The 24191-nt window shown below is 36.4% G+C and overlaps 1 pseudogene; it reads left to right on the top strand.

The window, feature by feature from the left end:
* The first annotated feature begins 10885 nt into the window (after window positions 1-10885).
* On the top strand, window positions 10886-23925 carry LOC107929355 (S-norcoclaurine synthase 1-like; annotated as a pseudogene).
* Window positions 23926-24191: the final 266 nt, after the last annotated feature.

The following is a 24191-nucleotide window of genomic DNA, read 5'->3' as shown; positions in this document are numbered from 1 at the left end:
TTTCTCCAAAAAGAACTTCAACTTGTCCTTTCTCATGCCATGGCATCCTACAATTTCAAATTCAAAGTGTTGACACCATTTTTTTTTGATAAAACGAGGTCGACTTGAATTTTAAAAATAAAAAAAATGGGAGTCGCAACCAATCTTTTTTACTTAGGTGTGATCGGATCACCTTATAATTAAATCATTTTAATAAAAATTTAAATTTATTAAAATGATAATTTTGGTCTTATAAAATCCAGAAGACGGGTTCGGGAGTCGGTTACGCACGAGAAAGGGTTAGCACCCTCGACACGCCCAAAATTGGTACATTGTTGATTAATTAGTGCCTTAATATAAAAAATGTGTAAAGATTTTAAAATAAGGTTCTTGTATTAAAAAAACTTGTATAAATCAAAGTAGGTGTTAAAACCCTCTCATTTCGGAGAGAGAAAATGTCATACCCAATGAGTTAGGGCATAGTATTTCACCTCCTCAAAAAATGAGCTTATCCAAAAACTCGTGCAATAAAATTTAAAAGGATATTCAATTGTTTAAGTCAGATGAAAAAATCGCAGCCCAATACGTTAGGGCACAACTTCTCAAAATTCTAAACATTGAATATTGCCTTTATTATTTTTAGAAAAATCCTCATCTCGAGAAAACAACGTGTCATATCCAATGCGTTAGGTCACAACGTATTGAATTCCCGATAATGAGCTTTTTATTTATGTTTTTTGATTAAAGAGCATTCTCGATTATTTAGATTCAACGAAGAAAATTGGAACCCAATAAGTTAGGGCTCAATCCTCTCGAAGATCCCAAATACCGAGTATTGCCTTTATTTTCAAAATTTTCTATTTTTTACGAATTTGGGTAAAAATTATATATAACGGAATAACAATTATGATAATGTAAGTAAAAATAATACGAGCAATAACAAAAATGAACAAATAAAAAGGTCAAATTAATAACATGCAAAATAACAAGTATAATAAGCAAGTAAAGTTAAAACATTCTTTTAAAATAATGATGAAAACGTGAATAAATAATTAAAAGGAACGTGAACAAAATTATAAAAATACAAGAGTATAAATATGTATATATGTATGCATATGGAAATTATAAAGTATATAAAAATATATATGTATATATATAAATTGTAAAATATATATAAAAAATATATATGTATATGAATTATAAAAATAAGAAAATATATATGTAAAAAGGGTATATTTTAAAATATAAAGGATATATAAATATGCATATATATATTTATGGAAGAAAAATGTGTATGTAGATATATATCGTTATGTATATAAATTATAATGTATATAAAAACATATATGTATATATATAAATAAGTAATAAAAATATGTACGTGTATGTGCATATATATGTTATAAAAACGCATGTATAATATATAAATTATAAAACGTAAAAAGTATAGAAGCATGTATATATAAATCCAAGATATGCATGTATATATATATAATTGAATCTAAAATTGAAAAGGTCTGAATGAGTAACTAATAACAAACATGATAATAACAATATTAAAAATAATAATGGTAAAAATAATGACAGCATCATCAAAATTAATTAAAAAATATAAAAAGATTAATTTGAACTGAAAACAGAGCTTTGGGGGTAAATCTGCAAATAAAATAAAAGGGAAGACTATTCTGAACACGCGCATAACATGGAGGGACTAAAAGGGAAATTTTCCCTTCTCCTCCAAAACGCATCGTTCCATTAGGGACTAGAATGTGATGAAAATAAAATTATTAGGCTTAATTAAAAGAAATTAAAAAAAGTAATCAGAAGGATCGAATTGAAACAGGTGTAAAATGTGGGAGGACCAAGATGGAAATTATCCCACTTTAAAAGGAAACACGCGGATCCCTGGGAGCGGGTCGGGTCTCGCGTGGGTCGTGCAAAACGGCGCCGTTCGGGCACTAAATATTCCTGGACGAAATGGTGCCGTTTCATTACTAGTATAAAAACTAATTGTTTTTTCAAAAATGCTCATTTCGTCTTCTTTTTCCAGAAAAAATGTTCATTCTCTCTCAGGCTCTCTCCCCTGGTCATAGAGTCCAGCCAATGGCCCGGTCGAGCGCCACCGCACCGGCACCGCCGTGCACGGCGGCGGGGAGTCGAGAAGCTTGGTTTTTTAACCCACTTTTAAATCCCGTTCGAAAGCCCCTTTTTTGACCCAGCAGACCAAAGAAGAAAGGATCTTTTACCCTTTTTGAGCCAGCATCCGATGACGGTGATGGAACCACCGACGACGATACTTCGGGCTGATTTCAGGTAACCCTTCTCTTTCTATTTTTCCTTTTATTTCCGTGTTTAAAAGAAAAAGGAAATAAATAAATAATAATAAAATAAGAAAATCGAGAGACCCTAAATCAAAATCAAAGGTAATCACCTTTGTTCTCTATTTTTTATTTATTCCTATTTTTATTTCTGAAAAACCTCCCTTACATTTGTTTGGTTTTTGGGCTTATATAGCCAAATACATCTTTTTTTGCTACTGTTTGTTTCTACTATATTGTTGCTGTTACGTTTTCTTTCTCTTTTCTCGTAGGCATCGATGGAGTTCGCGGCTTTTTGTCATTTTGGTGAAAGGTTGCCAGGCTTCGGGTGATGTGCGCGTCGAGGGCGCACATGGGTAGAGGTGTGCAAAATTCGGGTAAAACCGAAAAATTTCGGTTAACCGACCGAATTCGGTTAATCGGTCGGTTAACCGAATTTTTTGGGTCGGAGGTCGGTTAATTATTTTTTGATTTTTCGGTTAACGGTTAATTCGGTTCGAAACCGGTCGGTTAACCAAATTTTTCGGTTAACCGAAAAAATTAATAAATAAAATTATAATATATAAATAGGCCCACTATTCACCTAAACCCAATCTAAACCCAAGTATTCAACCCAACCCAACCCAACCCAATTACCCAACCCAACCCAATCATAAAATTAAATTACAAATAATTTAATAAATAAAAATAAAATTTTAAAACTAAGACTAAAACTAAAGTCTAAAAGTCTAAAAATAATTTAATTATGTAGTGATTCAATTTGGTTAATTTGGTTAATTCGGTTAATTCGGGTAATTCAGTTAATTCGGGTAATTCGGGTAATTCGGTTAATTCGGGTAATTCGGTTAATTTTTAACCAAAAATAAAAAAACATATAATTTTCGGTTAATTCGGTTAACCGACCGAATTAACCGAAAAATTTCGGTTCGGTTAATTTTTTTGAAAAAAATTTCGGTTCGGTTAACGGTTAAAGATTTTGAAAGGTCAGTTAATTCGGTTAATGTTATTTCGGGTCGGTTAACCGAATGAACACCCTTACACATGGGTGGCAACAGAAGACGTACGACACCAGGGTTGGATGCGGCGCCAGAAGGTTTAGGGAAACCCTAGGGTTTCTCTAATTGTGTTTGATTTTTAGGCTAGGGCTAATTTGGATTTTGGGCCATTTGGGCCTTGTTATTTTGGGTTTGGGTTAGGTTAGTTTGGGAATTTGGGCTGTAAAAATTTTGGGTTTTGGGTCAAGCAAAATGGGCTTGTACACAAAGATTAAACAAATAATAAATTTTTTTCTTTAGAGAAGGGTGTGTAGGTAACAATGGTAGTGACGGTGGGGGAAGCAGAAGAGGAAGGTAAATTTTGAGGGTTAATTTTTAAAAATTATGAATAAATCGATATGATATGTAAAAATTGAGGACTAAATTTGTTACTATATCGATTTTTAACTACCATGTCACCCTCCTGCCAAAGATTTAACGCGAAATGGACAAAAGAAAACCTCGATTAGTTGGGAGATTAAATTAAAAAAAATAAAGTTGGGTGAAAAAAAAAAGAAATAGGGAAATAATTGGGTGACCAAATAAAAGAATTGATAATTAGGTGATAAAAAAGAAAATGGGCAATAGTTGAGTGACTTATAATGTAGTTTACCCTACTAATAATCTTAGTGGTAACTAAAATACTAATAATAACAACTAGAATAAAAATAAAAAATTGAGATTTAAAATGAATAAAAAATTAGGGCAAATTACATATAAAAGCCTATTTTTATAATAATTATTTACCAGAATGGCTCTATTTCCCCGAAAGCGCGTCCACGTCAGCGCGATGTCAGGGGACGTGGTAGGAAAACGCGTCCCTGAGGAAGATTTTGCCTACGTGGACAGAAATCGCTCCCTTAAGGGCGCGCTTTATGTCCAAGTAGGAAAAACGCATCCTCAAGGACGCTTTTTGCCCGTGTCTCCTGCAGTAGGGTTTTGAGTTATTGGGTTAGGGTTTTGGTATTTTTAAGTTTAGAATTTTAGAGAAAAAATTAAATAAATAAAGTATTAAGGTTTAGGGTTTGTCAATTAAATTAATTATAAAATTTTTAAAATTGGATTAGTTTTTGTGTTTATTATTTTTTAAGAAAAAATCAATTAAATTAGGGTTTAGGGTTACTTGAGTAATTTAATTAAAAATTATTTAAAAATCATATTAGGGTTGGACGCGCTTTTGCTACAGTAGCTCCTGAAAAAATAATTTCGAGTAGACGTTTCTGAGCAAACAATGTCAAAAACACTTTAAGCAGGATGTTTTGTCAGCAGAAGTACAGAAAGAAGCTCCCACGTGGACGCGCTTTTGCTACAGTAGCTCCTGAAAAAATAATTTCGAGTAGACATTTTTTAGAAAATAGTGTCAAAAACGCTTTAAGCAGGATGCTTTGTTAGCAGAAGTACTGAAAGAAGCTCCCACGTGGACGCATTTTTGCTATAGTAGCTCCTGAAAAGAGCTCCCACGTGGATGCGCTTTTGCTACGTGGCGCATGGCCTGAGGATATAAATAAGGCAAAATTTCCCTCAGATTGCATAAGTTACTTACAGCAAAAAAAATTAGAAAGGTTAAGAAGGATAGAAATTAAATATGAGTGAACGTATTAGTGCTGTTATTTACTATGATTGTGAGGTTTGCCACACCGAGAACGGTGTTGTGTTTTTATCGGAGAATACAGTGCGACTGGTTTTTAACCAGAACATATATTTGACAGAACTTCGTAAAAGAATTAGGCGTAAAATATTCGGAAAGACACCAATGAAAGTTCTGTCTATTACGGATTGATTTCTTTTTCAGTTAATCTGGTGACAAATGACTCGTTCGACATAAAATGTGCTCGTAGCTTGGAAGGCAATGGTGCAGACTCGTCTCGCTACTGGAGCATCGTACATTGAGTTATATGTATAATTTACATCGCCAAATGATGCACTTGCGACCGGTGTTCAAAATGTATACGCGACCCCTGCTCGACACTCGGTTAGTGAGTTAAAAAATACGGAGCAGCCCATATTTAGTAGCGGTGTGGAATACACAATCCCTGCATGACACTCTGTCGGTGGATGAGACATGCACCTCGGTGGGTCGATGTTTGATACTGGAAATATGTACTGGGGAACGGTATCAACTTCTACTAGTTGGCAATCTACATCCGATTGGAGACGTTATAAAACGTCTAGAAGAAGGGACGATGTACTCTTTACGACATCCATCGGTGAGGGGACTTCGTACGTTGCAGATGATTGTGGGTTAGAAGATGACTCTGATGTGGATCCACTTCAGGAGCTCGGGCCCAGTGGTGCAGAAGTTGGATTATTTTCTAAACCGGAGCCTATTCCAACCGAACTTGAAGATGTTGAAGGGGGTTCAGATGAAGAAGAAGATCCACGATTCAGGGCATACTCACCTCCAGTCCACATGCACAATGTCAATCTGTCTACAGATGATGCGTTGGAGTTTCAAGACCTATTACACCGGTTGCGTAATCGTACAAGTTCGGTACTGGATTCGGGTGAATTTAAAGTTGGTAATCATTTTTCCAACAAGGATAGTTTTATTGGTGCTTTGAAACTACATAGCATCAATAACGGTGTTAACTACCACGTCGTTAAGTCCAAAACTGATAAGTTTGATGCAAAGTGTGCAGTGCAAGATGGTACATGTTAATGAAAAATCTACGCTGCGTTAAGGAAAATGACAGGATTGTGGGAGATTAAAAAGTATAAAGGTCCAAATACATGTGCTGTAGGTACAGTATTTAGGGTTTCTGAATAATACTGTTATTATGTAATGTTGCATTATTTAATGTACTCCGTTTATAGGTATTTTACAAGATCATCCCAAGATAGATTCAGCTATGTTAGCTAGCTTGATACTGCCCACGGTGAAGGCAGATCCTAGGACTTCAGTGCCGGTGTTAATTGCCAATATTCGTAGCCAAATGAGGTACACGCCCTGTTACCGCAAGGCTTGGATAGCTAAGCAGAAGGCGTTGGAGAAGATGCATAGTGGGTGAGACGCTTCATATAATGAAATATGATAGTGGTGTCAAGTGCTAGAGAGATACGTCCCAGGTTGCATAACAGACCTTTAAATTGAACATGCGTACTACAACGACCGATTGCTACGTGGATGCCAAGTGTTCAAACGCCTGTTTTGGACCTTTAAGCAATGCCGAGATGCATTTTCATACTGTAAGCTATTGGTACAAATTGATGGTACATTTATGTTCGATAGATATACCCATCGGCTATTGGTAGCAGTGGCACAGGATGGTAGTAGGAGAATTCTTCCACTTGCGTTTGCAATAACACCGGGGGAGTCAGCTGATGACTAGGATTTCTTTCTATCTAGGTTAAGGAGGCATGTGTGGCCCCAACCTGATATCTGTGTTATTTCAGATCGGGGTACTGGCATAGTAGCTACAATTGATCGACAGACAAGCTTATGGCAGCCCACACACCATCGGTATTGCCTAAAGCATGTTGCTTCCAACTATTATAGGCAATATCCATCTAAGAGTGAACGACGAAAAGTGACCAATATGGATATTTAGTCTCTATTAATATATTTCTATTTGTCATTTTAAATTTATTCTAATCGAAAGAGTGGTATGTAATATTTTCTATGAACTTATATTGGCAGGGTATGAAATAAATAAAGATTGTTTTCATGAGATGTTGGCAGTTTTGCATTTAATTAACAGCGAAGGCGCGGATTACCTTTGCAATATACCTTTCGAACAATAGGCATAAGCATACGACGGCGGCCTACGACGGCGGCCTACGACATGATCATATGACCTCAAACCTGGCTGAATGCATAAATTCTGTTCTAAAAGGAACGCGCCATCTACCGATAACATCGGTTGTGCGAGAGACATATTTTCGTTTAGTGGCGTTATTTTCAAAGCGAGCAGGGAGTTATGCAGGCCAGATGCAAGGAGGCCATGTATGGTGTAGTAAGGTAGTGTAAGAAATTAACAAGGCAAAGGCGCGGACGAACACCATGCACACAGTCTGTCACAACTGAGACAACTTACAGTTTCGCGTGACAGAGTTAGACAGACCGCACCAAGGTGTTATTAGCGGGCAATATCGGGTAGACTTGCAAAATAAGACTTGCGACTGTGGGATGTTTGACGCACTTCATTATCAATGCGCTCATGTAATTGCAACTTGTCAGAATCTCCGTCTGGATCTGATGGGCTATGTCGACGAAGTGTACAAATTAGAAAACATGTACAACGTCTGGAGACACGTATTCCCACCGATCCCAAATGAACGTAAGTGGCCGTTTGTATCGCTTGCTCCCTTTAAGATGTTACTGGATAGAGAATTGCGTCGCAAACCATAAGGTTGACCTTGCTCGACTAGAATACGTAACAATATGGATATCCGAGAAATAGCCAGTCAACATAAATTGTGCAGATGGTGTAGAAACCCATGCCATATAAGCCGATCATGCTCAAATCGTAATAATTGAACGTTATTGTAAAAATTTTATATTATTAATTTTTTTTAAATCAAAAATTGGTACAAATATTCGGAATATTGACTTATTTAAAAGAAAATCTATTCAACATATTGCCTTATTTAAAGGAATTTCTATTATATTAAAAATGTAAAAGTAAATTTCTATTTTAGTACATGAAATAACATAGAAGAATTTCTATTTTATTACATCAAATAATATCAAATTATTCAAAATGTTTGTACAAATATATTAAAATAAAAATCAATCTCCGTGCCCGCCGGATTCAGTGCCATATGGCGGCCGTCGACGGTTACGCGCTGGATTTCTCCTTTGTCCATTTTTGGCGGGGGTTGTGGTTTCTCCGGCGGGGATTATGGTTCCTCCGGTAGGGTATTTGGTTGTCAGTGTTGGGACGATGAGCCACACTGATAGAATAGTGACTGTAGAGATGTTTGCATCACCAACGGCGAAGCTGTTTGAAACTCATATGGTGACGGGAATTTGTAAAAAAAAAGCTCCACGACGGCCCCTCTTGCGATCCCTCGTGCAACGCTGGCTGATACATCGACGGTCCACTCGAGGTAACAAAAAATGGAGATGAACCGGGCCATGGACTCCAACCTACCATACGAATTGAAAAAGGAAACATATAAGAGTTAGGATACATAAAAGGGCTAGGATACACACTTGGCATCATCTGAAAAGGCTGTGCCGTGGGTATCGTCGATTGAACTGCTGGGTCGGGTGACTATGTCGATGCTGTTGCTGGGCCTGGTAATTGTATGGGCGTTGATGATGGGCCGGGTGAATGTTTGGGCCTCCTTGATGGGCTTACATCGTCGTCCCTTCTTCTTGGATTTAAAGGGCTACGTCATTCCCTTTGGACACGCAATTGCCGTTTAAATCCAAGCAGATATACGGCTTGCCATGGATCCTAAACCATGACATGTATTCTAGAACGCACGCTAACTCTAGAACGATCATCGTTCCAGAGTTGGTATATAATCATACCGATCTTCCCACATTTGGATGTAGTATGACCAGAATCTCGGCCAATCTGTATGCAGTTGACGTAGGTCGATTTTGTGATAGTCATCCAACACCTTAGGTGCCACGGGAATCGGTTGTCAGAATCCAAATTACCATAATGCTCAGTCTGACTGGTGCATCTCTACGGTCGTATAGTTGACAAATGCGACTTTCGCGTGCCAAGCGTTTGGATTTTGGAAGTACTCATACAGAATTATTGCCCGAATTGTCGGATCTTCATATGGTGTCCATTGAAACTATATGAACATGATGGAAATATTAGTTATATACATAATACATAATACTAAATACTAAATACCAATCGACTAACTCATGATGGAAATATCAATTTTATTTAATACTTACTTGTGCTTTCGATTGTTGGTCTAATAGAAGCCGTATATCTTCAAGAGAGTTAGGTAATCCAGCATAACTTGCCGGATGATTCTACCTAATTAAATAAATTTTTAGCATACTATTATATTTTAAATCTATGTAATAATTGTAAAATCTAATATAAAATTTACCTCGTTATGAGTGAGAATGTATATGGGTAGTCCACTCGAGGACGTAAAAGTGGAAAGAAAAACCGTGCCCATGACTGCAGTAGTGACATGCAACCTCCGATTTTCGCTTTACTTGGTCGCGTCGCCCCACACATCTCCCGGTACAATGTGGCCAAAATGGCAGATCCCCAACTCAATTCACCAGCTGCTCTAAAATCAATAAGTTTCAGCAGCCATCTTAGATGTACGAGGTTTCGTGACAAGTCCGGCATCAGATAACCTCCAATTATATTAAGAATGTATGCCCGAGCATATCGGATCCTTTCTAGTTCGGTTGAATCATCATCCGGATCCGAGAATGTGTCTCGTAACCAGCCCATCTCGATCCGACCTCCGTTAATATTCTTCGGAATAGCGCCCAAATGCTTGTAGCATACCACTCCCTAATCGCCAGATTGAACAAACCCGGTGACAGGGTACCCGTCCACCGGCAATCCCAATTGTAGATTCACATCTTCCAATGTGATAGTGCACTCTCTACATGGAAAATGGAATGTGTCTCCGGTTTCCACCTCTCAATCAACGCACTGATAAGTTTCGGGTCCAACTTGCATCTCTAGCCTACCGTCACCACGTGCCAAAAACCTGCTTCCCGCAGGTAATTCTCTACCAACGGTGATGGAGGACCATGCATCTTACGGATATAGCATTGTAATATCCGATCTACAAACTTTTATAAAAAATAATAAATTAATAATTATTTAAAATTTCATAAATAAAAAATTTTTAAATAATATTTAAAAATTAAATTTAACACTTACCATTTTCATTTGTTTGACGGATATGTGCTTGTCATCAAAACGAATCAATTCTCCGGCCATTGCTAAATTCGTACAAATTTTTACGATTTAAAAAAAATCAAAAAATTAAAATTTTAAATTCTTTTAAAAATAATTAAAAAAATTAAAGTTCTTTTAAATAGGGATTTAAGAGAAATTTTAGAGGAAATTGAGAGGAAATTGAGAGAATATTGAGAGAATATTAGAGAAAGGATTTATTTGTGAAAAAAATGAAAGGGGGTTTTATATTTTTTTTACCGTTGGGGGGGTCAGCAACGGTCAAAAAAGTAGCCGTTGCTACTGTTCACGCGCGGGCAAAACGCGTCCCTAGGGGAGCGCTTACGTGGCAGGAAAACGCGTCCTTGAGGGCGTGCTTTACTGCCACGTAGGCAAAGCGCTTCCTCGACGAAGCGTTTTCCTGCCACATCCCCTGATATCGCGCTGACGTGGACGCGCTTTCCCCTGATATCGCGCTGACGTGGACGCGCTTTCGGGGAATTGGGCCAATTCGGTAATTAATTTATTACCGGGCCCATTTCGATAAATTTTTTAAAAAATGGGATTTTTTTAAAGTTTTGCCCAAAAAATTTAAATTAAAATTCAAGTAAAAGTCGAAATTAATAGCAAGCATGAGAAACTCAGAACAAGATTGAGGTTTGATTATTTTGTTCATAAAGTACTTGAACCCCAATATTTAGAATCTATAAAAAAAATGGATGGGAGAGTTGAAAATTTGGGTTGGGGTAAATAATTGCCAGTGCCAAGCGTCCAAGAGATTGTGAGAAGCGATTCTCAATCAGTTCCTGAAAGATACGTTCATGAAAATAATAAGGATGGTCCTATCGTTTCTCAGGATTCGGCTAATTCACTTCAAATTCCTGTCATAGATTTCACTTTTCTAGCCAAAGGTGATGAAGATGAAGTCCATAAACTACACCTTGCTTGCGAGGACTGGGGCTTTTTCCAAGTAAATCCCATATCCCTATTTACATATATATATTATTTCCACTTGGGTTTCCAATTCAAACTGAAAGTAATTTTTAACACAGAAAATAAATCATGGGGTGAAAGGGGAGATCCTGAAGAAGATGAAAGCCGCAGTAGCTGCTTTCTTTGAACTGACAATTGAAGAGAAAAAGAAATATGGCAAGGCAAAAAATGAAATTGAAGGATATGGGCAAAACTTTGTAGTCTCTCACCACCAAAAGCTTGATTGGTCTGACATGATTTATTTAATCACTCTCTCTTCTCAAAACAGGAACTTCAAGTTTTGGCCCCTCTCTTTACCAGGTTTCAAGTATGTCGAAACCATTTTCTGTTTGAAAAACGGGGATCGACTTTTAAAATGAAAACGGGAGTCGCCACCGATATTTTATTGTGGTGTGATCGGATCACCTTGAAAATAATTTTAGGTCTGCGAATTTTGAGAAAATAGGTTCGGGAGTAGGTTACGCACGAGGAAGGGTTAGCACCCTCGTGACGCCCAAAATTGGTACCGAATTGATTGTTAAATGTCTTAGTGTCGAAATTTTGAAAAGATTTTAAAGTACAATTCTTTTAACTTGAATAAATTGAATAATGAAACACTCTTATTTCAAAGAAATAAAATGTCACACCCAGTAAGTTAGGGCGCAACATTTTTAATCTTCAAAATTAAGTTTATCTTTTAACTTTTAAAACCTATGCAATTTGGGAAGGATATCCGATTATTTGGGATAAATGAGAAAATCAAGACCTAGTAAGTTAGAGCTCGGTTTCACAAAATTCCTAAATATCGAATATTGCCTATTTTTATTTGTTATAAAAATCCTCGTCTCAAGAAAACAATACGTCATATTCAATGCGTTAGGACACAACGCGTCAAATTAAAGCATATTCTCGATTATTTAGATTCGACGAAGAGAATTGGAACCCAATATGTTAGGGCTCAATTTTCGAAGATTCCAAATGTCGAGTATTTGCTTTATTTTGAAAGTTTTTTTTGAATAAAACGATTTTAATGTTTAAACGAAATTAGATGTAATCTTTTGAACAAAAAAAAACGATGAATAATAATGTACAACGCGAAAGGATAACTCACAATCCTAAAAAGCATGCTAATGAACTCGAGTAATCTATCAACATAAACGAAATGATATAATGTACATAACCTCCATAATCACATATCTCAAACCATGCAAACATAATTACCAACATTAAAAAAACCATAACATTGACAATTAATCTTTAAGTACCAAAAAACAAGAGAATAAATGATAATCAATAAATTACGAACATCGAAATTTAAAAGAAATATATATGAACTTGTATTAGATTCCAAATAGAGTTAATAAAACATACTCTATATAAGTAATAGTTTTAAGGTTTACAAAAATAAAGTATGTGTATATATAAATAAATCTAAAGGGAAATTTAAAGGTAGTAACTAGAATAGTATGAAATCAATGATATATATAATAAAAATAATTTAATATAAATTGTATACATGAAAATATAAAAATATTAAATAAGGATACTATCATATAAATCTTTGAAGATGAAATATATAAAAGTGGCTTTTTTTAAACTATATTATAAGATAGAAGTTGTTAAAATATATTGTATTGGATTAAACAACGAAATAATTCATCACAAACTTAAAATAATAATGTATGATAATAATAAAATAAAAGAATTTAAAAATAACAGTGCATAATAAAGTGATATATATATAAAAAAATAAGTAACCGAAAATGCAACTAAGTATGACAATAATGTTAATAACAACAACAAATAATAATAAATTAATATTAAAATAATTAATAAAACAATGGACTAATTTGGAATTAAAACAAAAATCTAGGAATAAATCTGAAATAAATAAAAAAGAAAGGACTAAAATGAAGCGCGCGAATAACACGAGGGATCAAAAGGGGAAATAATCTCAACACCTCGGAACGCTGCGTTATGAGAAGGACTAAAGTGAAACAAAAATGAAATAAGAGGTTAAATTTAAAAAAGAAATAAAAGAACTTGATTGTAGCGCGCAATAAAAGCGAGGGACTAGTGGCGCAAATGGACCAATTAATAAAATTACGCGGATCCTCCCCGGGTCGGGTCACACACGCGGGTTACAAGGCCAATACGGCTCCGTTTTGGAGCCACTGATTAGGCTCCAAAAGGCGTCATTTCGTACATCAGGCAAGGGTCAAAAGTAAAACCCTAAATTGGCAGCCACATCTTCATTTTTCAAAAATGAAAATAAAAAAAATAAACATAAAGAACAAACGCCCCCTCTCTCAGCCCCGCTTCAACCCCAGCCGCGCAAAAGATCTCCGATTCCCTACGCTTTCTCCGATCACGACGAAGAGGATGAGGGTACGGCTTCGCAACAAAGGTAAAAACCTTTAACTCTTCTTTCATTTCTTCTTTTTAGGCAGTAAATAAAATAACTCAAAGAACTAAAAAAATAAGAGGAAAATAAAACTCAAAATCACCTTCTCAAATCTGACTTGTTTTTCTTTTCTTCCTTTTTCTGTATTTTAGTGTGCGTGTGTGTGTGTTCACAACAAAGAAGTAAAAAAAAAAGAGAAAGAAAACAGTGAAAAAAGAAAAAAAACTCCCTTCAGTCTTCTGTTTTTTATTTCTTATCTCTCCGTCCAAAAAAGGAGCTTTTTTTACAACGTTGGAATCGACCTTATGTAGCCGAATTGAAAAGAAAAGAAAAAAATCAAAATCCATCTCTTTCCTGCTATTTCGTTCGTTCCTGCTTGTTTGTTTGTGTGCAGGTACGGTCTAGAGAAGGCGTGCGTGGACTCGGCGCGAAGGCGCAGCACGCGCGGGGATCTGGTTTGGTTGTGGCGCAAGGGCAGAAGGCTACTGCTAGGGTTTCCCCTTCTATTGTAATCGGGTTTGGGCTAGGCTAATTTAGGCCTAGAAAACTGGGTTTAGGGTCTGTTTAGGTTTAGTGGGCTAGGTTAAATTTTGGTTGTAATTTTGGACATTTTTTATTTTTGTTTTTATTTATTTGTGATTTTAGGCTCGGGCAAATTGGGTCTATTACAGCTGCCCCTCTTTGCTCGTTGTCGTGTAACGAGAATAGAGCAAAGATTAAAGATGACCAATTTTGCCCAGTCGTGCTTGGACTTTGGTGCTCTTCTTCTTCAAGTGGCTCCATTCCATTCCACTGTATCTTCAGAGGTATGGGTGCTTCGATCCATTCCACCGCAATGTCGGGGTGATAAGATTTGTAACTTGTTGTTTTTCAAAAAACAAAATTTGTTATACTTGGTCTGCTCCACTGCAACTTCAGGGAGATAAGACTTGTAGCTTCAACTTGTTCTGCTGCAACTTTAAAGATAATTCTGATGTGATTTACTCTACTGAAACTTCAGAGGGATGAGATCCATCATTTTGATTCCTCCACTGCAACTTCAGGGAGATAGGATCTATTACTTTAATCCGCTTTCACTACAACTTCTGGGAGATAGGATTATCGGCTTCAATCTGCTCCACTGCAACCTCAGGGAAATAAGACCCGATGCGATCCACTTTACCGTAACTTCAAAGAGATAAGATCTGTAGTTTTAATCCGCTCCACTACAACTTCAGGGAGATAGGATTTGTAGCTTAAATCGGCTTCCTTACGCTTGAAGATAAGATTCGCCGTCTTCGATCTGTCCTACTGCAACTTCAGTCGGGATAAGACCTGCTTACTTAGTCTGCTCCACTGCAACCTTAGAGAGAAATGACTCGTGGCTTAAATCTGCTTCTTTACACTTGAAGATAAGATTCACTGTCGTCGATCTGCTCTGCTACTGCTTAGGGAGACAAGATCTGCAATTTCTAACCTATTCCATTGCTGGTCAGGGACATAGGACTTGTGGCTAAATCTGCTTCCTTATACTTGAAGATAAGATTCGTCGTCTTCGATCTGCTCCGCTACTGCTTAGGGGGACAATATCTGTAATTTTCAACCTATTCTACTGCTGGTCAGGGACATAGGACTTTTGGCTTAAATTTGCTTCCTTACACTTGAAGATAAGATTCGCCATCTTCGATATGCTCCACTACTGCTTAGGGAGACAAGATCTGCAGTTTCCCACCTACTCCACTGCTGCTCAGAGAGATAAGGCTAGCGATTTCACCGATCTGTTCTCTAGGGAACATGACCTGTATAATTCGTTTATGAACTTAATTATGCCTAGTCATTAGGATGTCATGATCAGAATAAATCAAATGCTCCTAACTAGACATGTGTAAATGGTGTTTGCATAAATGCAGAATTTTATTTTTTTCGAGAATGATCACGTTTAGGTTGTCATTAATCAAGGTTTATCAAGGCTTTAACGCTGACGTGCTACAACGTATTCTCGCTTGACCGACTTCTTCAAAGAATGACTTTAGTCAGATTGCCCCCACTGTGAAATCCACTGGGACACAAAATTTGTACCATCATTCTCCCACTATAATCCAAGCGTAGAAATATGTGACCTTTCCTCAATCATTCCTTATCACAATTCAAGGATACAGGATCCGAATCATTCTAGTTCCTTACACCATTCCCAAGGTGTCGTACCAAAGACTTATGGGCAGATGAAGGTTCTCTTCTCCGAGGTAACCTCTTCCTATTGCCTGATGATCATTGCTTGCTTGTTCATTTAAGCTTTGTCATCAACCCGTCATCTTATCATTTTGTTCAACCAATGCATTTGACAACGAAATCCAAAGAGAAAATCCAAATTTAGATTCTTCCTTCTCAAATTTCCAACCTTTACCTGGTGCATTCTAAACAATAGTCCTGTTTCAGGCTCCTATATTATTTAGAAACTTTTCAGAGTAATATGCAAAACGTCCTTTGTGAAAGTTTTATTAGTCCATTAATCATTATCCCAAACAACATGTTTGCAAAAAAGGTCATAAAAATGGATAAGAATAAAATTGGTTCTGAGCATAGCTCGAAAGAACAAATTATCGAAAATAGTAAAGAAGGATGACTAAGAAATTGATTAGGAATGTGTATCTTGGAAAAGAATGAAATATTCCAAGAACAACAAATTCAATATGAATAGTATGAAAATTGGGTGCCCCAGATATCGCAGCTTGAACTTCTCTGTACAAACTCTCTGAAGACCATTCTGAGTTTGGCATGTGTTTAGGAGATCTACAGTGCTTTATCAATACTCCAAGATGTCGCATACCCTTTCCTGTTAATTCAGGTATAGCAGGATCATCAAATGCCCCAATCAAAATTTGAGCAGCTTAAATCACCTCATGCCCCATTCCGATCAATATTTGAGCCGCCCTTTTCGGGTTTTCAACTAAAATCCCCTTTGGCCTAAGGTACCCCTTGCGGGTTTTCCCCTTAGCCTCTCCATTTTTTTTGAATTGGTCCTTTCTTCTTCTTTAAATGAAGTATTTTTTGACTGGATCCGAGTTTATAAGATTAGCAATCTCGCTTAGAATTAGTGCTCCTCTAAAAAAGGTCTTCTTTACAACGCAAGGACATCCCCGGCTTAGCATTCATTTCCCTCTAGAATCTTTTCGAAGGATCTTTTTCAACATCTAGCCCTCTCATAGAATTCGCTGAGATGACCCTATTCATTGTGGGCTTGTATAATTTGTTTCTGGTACATCCGACCCTGATGAATAACTTTTAACCCTTTTCCTAGGTCCAACTGATCACATCGCGATTGAATCCTTCCCACTCTAATACCCGGAGAGAGAGGGGATTTCAATAGGTAAAACTACCTCAATCCTGTAACCCAAAGAGAACAACGTTTCTCTGATAGAAAATTTGATGGATGTTCGGCAAGCAAGGAGGGCAAATGGTGATTTCTCATGTCAGTCCTCGTAAGTCTCAGTCATTTCTCTTCAATTTTCGATGTTCACCTTCAGGCAATTTAGTGACGAGTCGTGGTGTCTGCTTCTGAATTGATTTCAGACCTCAGCTATCGTGCTATTGTCCAGGTTTAATACATTTTCCAATACCATCTTCTCTGGGATAAGCATGTGATGACATTGGCGTATGAAGCAGCCTCTAATGATCACTAAAATGAAGTAATGCCCATTAGGAGTCTTCGATAATGGTAATGTCCATGCCCCATTTTACTCAAAATTTGAGTCGCCCTTTTTAGGTTTTCAACTCAAAACCACATTTGGTCACAAAGCGCCCTTTGCGGGTTTTCGCTTTGGCCTCTCCTTTACTCTTTTTTGTTATTTTTTATTTTGATTTTTTCATCTAGATTCTTTTTTCTTCTTTCTTTTTCTCTCATTTTTTATTTTGATTTTGATTTTTGATTTTTTTTAAAGGATCTAAACTCATGGGATTAAGCAAGTCTATGGTATCTCTTTTGATTAGAACCATTGCTTCTAAATAAAGTCTTACACATAAAATCTTCCACTTTCACCTTGTAAGAGATCTTTTGGTGTCAGATTTCTTTCATAGAGCCTTCTGGGGCGAAACTTCAATAGAAAACTTTGGATCATCCTCTTCAATCAAGATAAAATCCAACAAAACTTGAAGAGATGGAAACTCGACTTCAAACAGGCAAAGTTATACTGAGTCAACAAGAAAGGCATTACCCCAGCAAAGAATTACATCGTTCATACAAATTTTGACATCGTGCTGTTGTGCAGATTTCATTATCAGTGCTTAACCCGGGCATATCCTGGTATGATCCTATAAAGATATCTTTGAACTCTAGAGGTAATTTAATGAGGTCTCACTTCATTTTTGCGGTCAGATCAATTCTAATCTTCACCAAGCTCACAATTTCTGATGATTCCTTGTGAGGTAGGATCTGTCTATCCTCCTGTTCAACCATCCTCAATAAGTCAGGAGATAAGCTACAATCTTTGTCATTTTCAAAGTCATGAGATCCCTCTTAGCACATGCCCCGCTCAAAAGGAAAATCACGGTCTGTAGCAGAGTCATTCACGTATTTGATATCTGGGGACCCATAATAAGTACCGAAGAATATACAAAAGAATGCATAAATTCATGAATACTTATTTGTACCATATGGTTATGAATGAATGAATAACAATTTAGAAGAAAATTTAAAAGAATGAAAGAATCTGGAATTGTTTGTAAAGAATGAAAATATTGGCTTAGTAATAATTGCAAAGATGTATTTCATTAAAATAACAACGTTCAGACATGAGCCTATTTCACAAAGGAATTTCTATCATTTTTAGGCTAAAAACAACAAAAATGTTCTGAACATTACTCTAAATAAGTTCTAAAAACTACAGGGCTTTCTTCTGCAGTCTAATTGCTTAGAACATTCCAGATTTATAAGGGCAGATATCTAACAAGGTCCCTTTTCATTTGTGTCTTCATATATGTCATTTGTGTGAACACCTCTAAACATTGTGTGTATGTTTTTCTCCTCTTTAATTTCCTCACAGAGCTTCATCTTCTTGTCGTCCATCATGCCCTGAACCAAGGCCTTGAATTTTACACTCTCTTGGGTCTCGTACCCCTTCTCGTGATGGAACTCACAATGGTGTCTTGTCTTTCATAGTTTCCACCTGAATCAGAGATAACTAATCTCCTTCCTGCTCTCATGTTTACCCCATTATTAGTATGATTGGGTAGTGGATTTTCTGCACTAGACGAATCATCAAATCTGACAACACCTATGTTAATGAGTTTTTCAACCAGTTTCTTGAAGGCAATGCAATTCTCTATTGAATGCCCCATAATTCCCGCATGGTAGTCGCATTGTGCGTTCACGTCATACCATTTGGGGTACGGGGGCTCTATAGGCTTTAAGTAGAAGGGGGACACCACACATGCATCAAATAATCTTCGATATAACTCACTATATGACATCGGAATTGGTATGAATTGGAGCTTCTCAGTACCTGGTTTCATTCCAGATTCTTGCTTTAAAGGGCTCTGATGGCTGGTGGTTTCGTCTTTGGTCGGCCTGCAGTGATTGGTTTTGAGTGGCCCTTGTTATAACTGCCTGCATTATCCCATTTATTCCCCTTCTTCCTCGGGGCCTTTGTAGTACCTAGGTACTCCACCCTCGCCTGCTTTGCTTCAGCTGGGTTATCGAGAGCAACAAGAAAATTGTTCCTCAAATTGGACCTTGGGTCTGTCAAGCAACCCACGGGTGTTGCTGTACCAGTCTGATACTGTTGTGATCTGATAGTAAAGAGTGCCCCTTGTGGACGCCCATCTGGCTGGACTTGGACACTTGTCGGAGTATAATCTAGGGAATTGGCAAGATCCTCATTATCAACCCCAAAGTGGACTACCGAGTCTTTCCTTTTTTCTAACTCTCTAGCTAGCAATCGGTTGAACTGGCTCATCATGGTTCTCCGTAATTCTAGCATCTGATCTCTCATCTCCTGTTGAAATTCAGTCAATTGCTCCTGCATCTGTGTCTGCATTAGCTCTAATTTTTCCAACCTTTGTTCTATTTCTTTAACCTTTGCTTGGATACCGTAAGGGTGTTGGGTTGGTTGGTTTTCCAGCTTAGGTGAAATAAATTTATTCAATTAGACTCTTTTAATGGATTTTCATGCATGTAATGCAAATGCATGAAATGAATGCCTAAAGAGAAGTTGAATCTGATTCAATTACATTTAGAAAACTTTTCTAGAAAGCAAATTCCTTTACATAAAGCAGAGGCATGTACGGGTTCGCTCTTATATTCCAAGAGACAATATCGATCTTTTTCTTCATCCACACGTTTGAGGTAATCTCGCTAATATATGCCATTGCTAGCTCCTTTTCTTGATCTTGGTCGCGATCCACCATCTATCCGTCTTCCTAAGGCTCGTCAACTTCTTTGGAACGTCGAAGGCTCTCATACGATCGTCTTGAATCCTTAGGCCACGAAGTAAGGTCACGAACTGTTCCATCGCTCTTCTTGTGCTTCTCATAATATAGTCAGGCAACCGTATTATTTTTCACTTTATCAAAGAACCCGTATTCCATGACAAACTTTCTAAGTTAGTAATCAAACTTGAATCAATATCTCCTTTCTAAGATGCAAATGCAATGTAATCTCAATCAAAACACGACAAGAGGGGTTAGTAGAAAATGTAAACAAGCAAGGAAAACAAAAGTACCTAGTCGGGTGACCACTAGAGATTTGGAGTGGCTCTACCTAGGTTAAGTTCCAAAGTCCACTATATGAGTTTTGGTTCTAAAGATAAGGTACCCGAACCAGCAGGTTCATCGATCTTCACCCATTATAGGCTCATACAGACCAAGTTCGGCTCAGGGGAATACATTTCCCTATGGCTGCACGGAGATGAAAATCTCACGAAGACATAGGTACGGATGTACTCCGAAAGTGATCAACTATCCTGCACGAAGGTGAAAACCTCACGAAGGAGTAGCTTCTCACTCCCACTTAAAAGGGAAAGACTAACAGTCTTTATTTAATATGATGCCAAGGTATAAAACAATAATTATACAAACAAATGCAAAGAGAGGATCGTAATTTTCAAATCAAATTTTCAATTTTCGATAATAAGACAAGAAACAATCAATTTTACGGCTTGACTCTCTAAATGTCTCCCCAGCGAAGTCGCCAAGCTGTCGAAACCATTTTCTGTTTGAAAAACGGGGATCGACTTTTAAAATGAAAACGGGAGTCGCCACCGATCTTTTATTGTGGTGTGATCAGATCACCTTGAAAATAATTTTAGGTCTACGAATTTTGAGAAAACAGGTTCGGGAGTCAGTTACGCACGAGGAAGGGTTAGCACCCTCGTGACGCCCAAAATTGGTACCGAATTGATTGTTTAATGTCTTAGTGTCGAAATTTTGAAAAGATTTTAAAATATGATTCTTTTAACTTAAATAAATTGAATAATGAAACACTCTTATTTCAAAGAAATAAAATGTCACACCCAGTGAGTTAGGGCGTAATATTTTTAATCTTCAAAATTAAGTTTATCTTTTAAATTTTAAAACCTATGCATTTTGAGAAGGATATCCGATTATTTGGGTTAAATGAGAAAATCAAGACCCAGTAAGTTAGGGCTCGATTTCACAAAATTCCTAAATATCGAATATTGTCTTTATTTTTATTTGTTATAAAAATCTTCGTCTCAAGAAAACAATACGTCATATTCAATGCGTTAGGACACAACGCGTCAAATTCCCGAGAATAAGCTTTTATTTATGTGTTTTGATTAAAGCATATTCTTGATTATTTAGATTCGACGAAGACAATTGGAGCCCAATACGTTAGGGCTCAATTTTCGAAGATTCCAAATGTCGAGTATTTGCTTTATTTTGAAAGTTTTTTTTTGAATAAAACGATTTTGAACAAAAAAAAACGACTGAATAATAATGTACAACGCGAAAGGATAACTCATAATCCTAAAAAGCATGCTAATGAACTCGAGTAATCTATCAACATAAACGAAATGATATAATGTACATAACCTCCATAATCACATATCTCAAACCATGCAAACATAATTATCAACATTAAAAAAACCATAACATTGACAATTAATCCTTCAGTACCAAAAAACAAGAGAATAAATGATAATCAATAAATTACGAACATCGAAATTTAAAAGAAACATATATGAACTTGTATTAGATTCCAAATAGAGTTAATAAAACATACTCTATATAAGTAATAATTTTAAGGTTTACAAAAATAAAGTATGTGTATATATAAATAAATCCAAAGGGAAATTTAAAGGTAGTAACTAGAATAGTATGAAATCAATGATATATATATAGTAAAAATAATTTAATATAAATTGTATACATGAAAATATAAAAATATTAAATAAGGATACTATCATATAAATCTTTGAAGATGAAATATATAAAAGTGGCTTTTTTAAAAATATATTATAAGATAGAAGTTATTAAAATATATTGTATTGGATTAAACAACCATATAGTTCATCACAAACTTAAAATGATAATGTATGATAATAATAAAATAAAAGAATTTAAAAATAACAGTGCATAATAAAGTGATATATATATATAAAATAAGTAACCGAAAATGCAACTAAGTATGACAATAATGTTAATAACAACAACAAATAATAATAATAAATTAATATTAAACTAATTAATAAAACAATGGACTAATTTGGAATTAAAACAGAAATCTAGGAATAAATCTGAAATAAATAAAAAAGAAAGGACTAAAATGAAGCGCGCGAATAACATGAGGGATCAAAAGGGGAAATAATCCCAACACCTCGGAACGCTGCGTTATGAGAAGGACTAAAGTGAAACAAAAATGAAATAAGAGGTTAAATTTAAAAAAGAAATAAAAGAACTTGATTGTAGCGCGCAATAAAAGTGAGGGACTAGTGGTGCAAATGGACCAATTAATAAAATTACGCAGATCCTCCCCGGGTCGGGTCACACACGCGGGTTACAGGGCCAATACGGCACCGTTTTGGAGACACTGATCAGACTCCAAACGGCGCCGTTTCGTACATCATGCAAGGGTCAAAAGTAAAACCCTAAATTTGCAGCCACATCTTCATTTTTCAAAAAACGAAAAATAAATAAATAAATAAACATAAAAAACAAACGCCCCCCTCTCTCAGCGCCACTTCAACCCCAGCCGCGCAAAAGATTTCCGATCCCCCACCCTTTCTCTGATCACGGCAAAGAGGATGAGGGTACGGCTTCGCAACAAAGGTAAAAACCTTTAACTCTTCTTTCTTTTCTTCTTCTTAGGCAGTAAATAAAATAACTCAAAGAACTAAAAAAACGAGAGAGGAAAATAAAACTCAAAATCACCTTCTCAAATCTGACTTGTTTTTTTTTTCTTCCTTTTTCTGTATTTTAGTGTGCATGTGTGTGTGTTCGCAACAAAGAAGTAAAAAAAAGAAAGAAAACAGTGAAAAACGGAAAAAAAAACTCCCTCCAATCTTCTGTTTTTTATTTCTTATCTCTCCAACCAAAAAAGGAGCCTTTTTTACAACATTGGAATCGGCCTTATGTAGCCGAATTGAAAAGAAAAGAAAAAAAATCAAAATCCATCTCTTTCCTACTATTTCGTTCGTTCCTGCTTGTTTGTTTGTGTGCAGGTACGGTCTGGAGAAGGGGCGCGTGGACTCGGCGCGAAGGCGCAGCACGCGCGGGGATCTGGTTTGGTTGCGCCGCAAGGGCAGAAGGCTGCTGCTAGGGTTTCCCCTTCTATTGTAATCGAGTTTGGGCTAGGCTAATTTGGGCCTAGAAAACTGGGTTTAGAGTCTGTTTAGGTTTAGTGGGCTAAGTTAAATTTTGGTTGTAATTTTAGACATTTTTTTTATTTTTGTTTTTATTTATTTATGATTTTGGGCCCTAAAAAATTGGGCCTATTACAGGTCTGACATGATTTATTTAATCACTCTCTCTTCTCAAAACAGGAACTTCAAGTTTTGGCCCCTCTCTTTACCAGGTTTCAAGTATGTAACAATCCCATGTAGATCCCCGAAAGGATTGATAATTCGTGTGTCTGTATCATTTCAAGTATTATATACTTGTAACATATCTTATGTCGTGTTGATTTTCCTATGGATTGTAGAGAAGCACTGGAAGAATACTCGAGAGAAATGCAAAAGATAGGTGAGGAAATCCAAGCAAACCTTTCAGTATTAATGGGGTTAAAAAGAGATGAGTTGAAAAGTTTACAAGGGGAGCTTAAACGGGGCATAAGAATGAATTATTACCCAACATGTTCAAGGCCCCATCTTGTTCTTGGGATTAGCCCTCACTCAGATGGCACAAGTTTCACTTTGTTGCTGCAAGATGTTCATGTTTCCAGATGGTGAGCAAGAAATTGGTCCACTTGAAACAATGATAGATGCCAAAACCATCCCAGATTGTATAGAAACATCAAGTATGTTTCTAGGAAACTTGTCAAGCTACACAAGAAGTGAACACTAGCCATATTTTTCTTTCTTGAACTAAATTGATATTACTAAATTAAAAATAAAAAAGAAATGGTATAGAAAAATATAAAAGTAGGCTTTGATGTAAGATTGTTATCATTTTTGTTGTTCTTCACTTTTTTTGTCTCTTTCTAAAAGAAAACAAA

This window comes from Gossypium hirsutum, chromosome D08 (assembly GCF_007990345.1).
Source record: "Gossypium hirsutum isolate 1008001.06 chromosome D08, Gossypium_hirsutum_v2.1, whole genome shotgun sequence".
Classification (NCBI taxonomy): Eukaryota; Viridiplantae; Streptophyta; class Magnoliopsida; order Malvales; family Malvaceae; genus Gossypium; species Gossypium hirsutum.
Note: the sequence above shows the minus strand (reverse complement) of the source record. Positions and strands in the feature narration are given on the sequence as shown.